Raw genomic sequence first — 452 nt, forward strand, 5'->3', positions numbered from 1 at the left:
CCTACCGTTTCCACAATGGAACCAATCTTTTTGAAGAAACGAAACGAGCTCGCGCGATGGTAGGATAGGCGCGATTTTTTTGATAAATTGTATCGCGATAGAAAGGAAAGGATTTGTCCGTCGTCGCGACGGGGGTTGTGAACGGGGATCGTTCCGATGATTTTTTCCAATCCAGAGAGAGAAAAACTGCGAATTCGCGACGAATTGTAAATATATCACACAGATCGGAAGACGATCCCAAGTCCAAGCCAATGTCACTGTTTCCGCAGGCTAAGTCACTTTTCTTCCCCCCATTTTTTTTCCCTTTTTTTCTCTTTATCCTTTCTTCGCCTCTTTTTTCACGGGGCGAACCATTTTTAACCATCGACGGCGAACGCGACGAGGATGAAGCGCGACGTTAACGATCGACGACATTGTTTCGCGTTTGCTCGCGTGACCCGGCTCGACCATCA

This window comes from Apis mellifera, linkage group LG14, assembly GCF_003254395.2.
Source record: "Apis mellifera strain DH4 linkage group LG14, Amel_HAv3.1, whole genome shotgun sequence".
NCBI lineage: Eukaryota > Metazoa > Arthropoda > Insecta > Hymenoptera > Apidae > Apis > Apis mellifera.